The sequence below is a fragment of the Podospora anserina genome, chromosome 5 (genome assembly GCF_000226545.1).
Source record: "Podospora anserina S mat+ genomic DNA chromosome 5, supercontig 2".
Lineage (NCBI taxonomy): Eukaryota > Fungi > Ascomycota > Sordariomycetes > Sordariales > Podosporaceae > Podospora > Podospora anserina.
In genome coordinates, this window is record NW_001914838.1 from 3,272 (window position 1) to 8,483 (window position 5,212).

Sequence of the window (5,212 nt, forward strand, 5' to 3'; positions counted from 1 at the left end):
ATTTGATATTATTAAATAAAGTTTATATAAAATTTAAAAAAATTATAGTAATAAAGGATTAACTTACGCTATAATTATAAATATACGTTAAGATTAATGTGTGGGTACCACTAAGTGCCCTACTTACTGCCCTACAGATTGATATTACAGTGGGCAGTACTGCTATAAGTAGTAATGGAACTTCCCGGCTTAGATCCCTTTAGAATATTCTTTATAAGGGACCCTTAAAGGCTTACAGGGCTACTGTGGCCTGAAGCTTAGTTAATGGATACTAGAACCTTCCAAAGTGGCTACAGGCTTACGTAGTAAATTGCTACAATAGTGTAATTTACAAGGCACCTCTACTACCGAAGGTTCTATGGATTTCTATAAGTCTACACTAGACCCACCTAAGCCCACCAAATACCCCAAAGTGGTATAGGGGCTTCCAGGGCCTACAGGACCCACAGTAGGCCTACGAAGGCCTATATATAGACCTCTCCTCTCTCCTGTAGAGTAGTTCTCTTTCTTTCCTTAAGGGCAAAAGCTTAAGGCTAAGGCCAAAGGCCAAGGCCAAAGGCTAAGGCCAAGGGTAATAAAGGCAATTTTTATTCTTTATACCTTACTATATTACAGTGCTTTACCTTCCTTCGGCACTGCCGTTATATCCTCCCGCTTCCGCTTACGCACTGCTGTATTTTACAGTAACCCTGTATAGGTTTTATATTATAGGCCTATCAAGGCTTACCAGCTAACAATAACGAACACCAATCGCTATAACTTTTACTATCCCTAATCCCTCCGTTAAATATAACCGTTTCCCTAAAAATAATAACGCTTCTCTTAAAAATACCCCCGCCGTCGAAGAAATAACCCCTCCCGCTAAAAATAATAATAACGCTTCCGACGAAAAAAATTATAACTTTAATAATATCGTAAATAAACTCGACGCCCTCGCTAAAAAACTTTTTAGTATAGAAACGGTTATGAAAAATAAAAATAATTTTAAGGACTTTAAAGATAAAATTAAGCGCCTATAAATTACCGTCCGAAGTACGACCCGCGATAATACCTTTAAGATAGCCGCTAAGGTCAGTAAGCTTCTTGTTTTTATCAGAAATAAATAGGAATTCCCGCCTTAATTATTATATTTTAAAACTAACCTTCGTCTATATAGTATTACCGACCCCGAATTTTAACTCTTATATATTGTAACGAACCCCTATACAGAACCTCTAAAAGGGATACTGGTTAAAGGCTACTTTCTGACAATTGGTTCGGTGCAGCTAAATAGTGCACAACAAGATGTTTCAATGTAAACACAAGATACCGTGAATACAAGCTGTGAATTGCATACTGCAGAACTGTCTATCTACACTAGCCAGTTCCTCCGTATATATAGACCCAGTGCTAAGCCTGGCACTGTCCTGGATCGATAGACTCGACCATCGATCCTATCGATACTGTCCCTTTTGGGACTGACTCCCCTGGATCGATCCTCGATTCCATTGATCCTGTTCTGATTGGTCCGTGGTGCGCCCCTCGCCCCACCAAGTGTCATTGGTCCGTGGTGCGCCCCGCGCCCCACTAAGTGTCAAGCCGTGACATATACCGTTAGTTTCTTTAAAGGAAACTTTAAATAATAATTTAATAAAATTCTTAAGAATTATTTTAAGTATACGGAGGATAAACGTAAACTCTTTATATAAAAGCTTTTCGATATGAGATTAGTTAAGTTCGAAGAAGAATTAAAAAAATATATAGTAAACCCGACGAGGAAAAGGTAGCCGAGGATCGACTCGAACGACTTATATAAATTACTTTATCCTCGACTTACGTAATATTCTTTTACCGAAATATATTTAGGGTTAATTAGGCAGATATTACTTTAAAGAATAAATTTTATAAAGGCTTAAAGCTTTAGGTTAAGGACGAACTTATTAATAAGGACCGATACGTACTTACCCTCGATAAATATATTAATAAAACAATTATCGTCGATAACCGATTCTATAAGCGATTTATAGAAAATAAAAGAGTTTATTATAACCCTTAAATTCCTAAAGTAAATATTAAAAAGAAATATAAATATAAAGTATTTTATAAGGAACTTATTTAAAATTAATAAATATCGGGGTAGTATAGTACGGTAAAGGTTAATAACAAAAATACAGTAATAAACCTAAAAATAAGTTTAAAGTTAAATACTTTAATTATAATAAAATAGGATACTTTATACGAGAATATCGTTTATTAAAGAAGTTTAAACTAGTACTTAAAACTAAATTAATTTAATTCGCGGATATTAACCGCGTCGTTAAAATAATATATCGCGAAAACGGTAACCCCCTCCACTAGTTATTAACGGACGTTATAATGAAAAACCTTATATCGTATATACCTATAGGAACGATTTAAAAATAATTTATTTATATAATAAATTACGCTTAAATCCTACTTATAAGCCTAGCTTTAAAAGAATATTCTACGACTAACGATTAAAAACGAAAATTTATTAATAAGAAACGACTATCCGTTAGCGGAGCCGAGTAGGTAAAAAGAAAAAGTAAGAGAACTATAGAAATAGGAATCTCCACCGACGACAATTATATAGAATTAAAATTAGAGCTAGAAAATAACCCTATTTTATAAGTATATAGGGCAGGGTTAAAAGAAAATTAAAATTACGGAATAATAACGGAAGGAAAATATATATTTATTATAGAAACTATAATCCCTACGGAATATTAAAACAAAAATACTCTAGATTTTAAGGACTATATATACGCTTAGTGCGCCCGTTACTGCCGTACGAAGGTAAGAAACTAATATAAATAACAAAATTAAGTAAAGAATAATAAAAAGGCTAATAAGGAAGCTACGTAGTCGATAAGCCACCTAAGATATAGCTTCTCCTACGAGGTTTATAGAGAATACGGAACACTCGAGGAACTCGCTAACTGTAACGAACCCCTATACAGAACCTTTAAAAGGGATACGGGTTAAAGGTAACTTCTAACAATTAGTTCGGTGCAGCTAAATAGTATATAACAAAATGTTTTAATGTAAATATAAGATACCGTAAATACAACTGTGGATTGTATACTGCGGAACTATTTATCTACACTAGCTAGTTCCTCCGTATATATAGACTTAGTACTAAGCCTGGCACTGTTCTAGATCGATGGACTCGACCATCGATCTTATCGATACTGTCCCTTTTGGGATTGACTCTTTTAGATCGATCCTCGATCCCAATGATCCTGTTCTAATTAGTCCTTATCCCTGTGCTAACAATTAGTCCGTGGTGCGCCCCGCGCCCCACTAAGTGTTAAGTCGTGATAGGAGTGTAAGAAATATAGCCGGATAGTAGTAGTATAGGGGGGTCTTATATAATAGTTCGGTGCTGTAATATATGCGGCAAGCCTAGCTATAACGCGGGTATTTACTAGGAGGCTGGAGAATTATCTGATATATCTATTGTAGAGGAAATTGTAGTTAGTTATTTAGTGTTATATATAGTAATTAAGGATAGTTATTAGTTGGTAGTAGAGAACCTACGGCTCGCTTGTACCCACGACTCGCTTATAAAATACGTTATTGATAAACTCAAGTCTTTTCCAAGTCAATCAGAAATACAACCTTCAGCCTCAAGGCTATATTCGGTGCCAAATCTAGACAGTTGGATTGAGGCACGAAATTGACGTGATGAAACTGTTTGGTAAAACGAAGTATCGAAACACCGGAGCGTCCGATGTCCATACATGGATATACTCCATGACCAGGAAGTTGTAGTCCAACTGCAAATTTCACCCAAGCCCTGCTCCCACCTTGAATGAGTGCAACCGTCGATCCTACAATTTGTATTTGCTCGGTTTAGCCTTACATTCATCCGCAAACACACTTGTGATCGTCAACATTTCCAACAATAAGGAACGTGAATAGGTCGGAGGATAATACCATGAGTTGTGAGTCTCTTCAAAGGCCCACTTTAGAGTGCCTTCTCCTGCGTGAATGTAAACTTCCTTGTGCTTCCTTTCCTGTTGTAGCAAATGGTCATCAAGAAGACCACCAAGCAACAACTACATCAAGAGAACAAACCAAACACACCTTTGAGCAACCAGAAAGGACACCCATCTACCAAGCCAAAACAAAAGGGTAAGCATCTCACTTATCTGATGTAGCCTTGAACACGCAACCTGACAAAAAGAATCGGAAAAGCCACTCCCGCACCACGTGCCCATCAAAATGACTCTTGACCATCTCACCCTTCGACCCGTCATTCCTTTGGCCCTATACCAATCAAAAGAGGACAAAAAGCAGCCGGAAAAGCCCCACACACTTGCGGACTTGGTGGCTGAGAGTGAGCCCTTGCCAGTGAGCACTCTTCAGAAGATACCCACCCCCCTTCTCCCTCGCCCCATTGGCACGCCCAGGATTTCGACATTACGGCTGCCTCCGGGCTTCGAGCACTTATTTTCCACAGAGGCAGCGGATAAGCGCTATGCGGACCAGGTCACAGCTGGCGGCACCGCTGGCGAGCGCGCTTCAAGATCCCAGAAAAAACGCGCAAAATTTTGCACTCGAATTTTGCTTTAGGATGGAGGTGGCCGAACGGACTTTTTCCTTCTTCGTGGAGCGGAGGATGGTTGGGGTGAAAAGGCGACGCGATACAGGGCGTAGAGCAAACTGAAATATATCATCCAGTAACCAGCGACAGCGAATTGTTGCTCTTGAATCAGGTGTCGATACATGTAGTGCAGGTTGGACGAGTGACCTTGTTCAGCCTCGGGTTGTCAAGTCTTGTGGTAAGGCCCAAGCATTGTCCGGTTGCTGGTCCCCGCCGCGTGGCTCCCGACTCTTGCGCTCCTATCAACAAACAGGCCAATCAAGTGGGCAGTTCTCCTTCCTGAAAGTCTAAGATGCGGGGAACTGCTACTGCTGCCTCGCCTTGATTCCTTACTTTTTCCCCCCTCCCCAGATAATCAAGACTTTCATCAAGTCTACTTGATATCCTCCAGTTTGGCGCGACCGATATGACCTCACATACAAAGAAACTTGTCCCCATACTTTGCACACTTTGCGAGAACATTTTCACAAAACCCGAGCTTCCCGGGAGTCGACATCGATCCCGTACTCCTGACTAACTCTCAAAGGGTTGAAGGGGAGTGCAAAAACCGTCATCGGCTGTTCAGGTCCATCCCAACCCTCACTCCTGGAGTAAGTGGGGGCC